Source organism: Canis aureus, chromosome 13 (assembly GCF_053574225.1).
Source record: "Canis aureus isolate CA01 chromosome 13, VMU_Caureus_v.1.0, whole genome shotgun sequence".
Lineage (NCBI taxonomy): Eukaryota > Metazoa > Chordata > Mammalia > Carnivora > Canidae > Canis > Canis aureus.
The window spans coordinates 39,265,579-39,266,321 of record NC_135623.1 but is presented as its reverse complement, the minus strand read 5'-3'; positions in this window follow the sequence as shown (position 1 = coordinate 39,266,321).

Below are 743 nucleotides of genomic sequence, written 5' to 3'. Positions count from 1 at the left end.
TAAAGTTTTAATAACATTTTATGTTTACTTCGTAAACTCCACTACAAGTCATTTCTTCCTGACAGTTATTTTAGAGGCCAAAGAAATAAATTTGTCTTGTGCACAATTGCTATGAATTTTTTATAGAATCCACATTTTTTTTCCTCTTATTGTCATGGCTTTCTGGGGTCTCTTTCCAGCACCACACACACAGCCCTCTTCCTCAACCATGTTATCTCAAGGCAGACACAGAGAATTTGTATAAAATGAAAGCTTTCCCAATTGAGGGGTTAGAGGAAAAGAAGGAAACCACAAAAGCTGTCTCCTCATCCTGTAACAGAAGACTACAAGTAGTCACCTTATTCCTGGCCTTCTGGAAGGGCGCTCAGGGCCCATGGAAGCCTCTTGAGAATAAACCAATAATCCCTGGTGGTCAGCACTGCATTTATTCTGTTCTCCAGGCGTGAAGTCTGAAATTGCCCTCAAAAATATAGAATTTACCTATTTTTGCTTTTTAAAATCTCTTTCCAAATTTCTAATTTTTTTTTTTAGAAAAATCATTTTGTTTGTTCAGTAATAGTTTTTATTTTGATTTTAATTCAAAGGTAAACCTAGCCCCCCGGTGCCTACAAAGTTCCCGAAGAACAAGGAAAAGCATGGCTTGTTCTGGAGCGGTATGTTCAGTAAAAGAAGTTAGGATCTGGAGAGATCTTACATATCAAAGGATCTAGAAGATCTCATGAAAGGAGGCTTTGAGGTTTGTA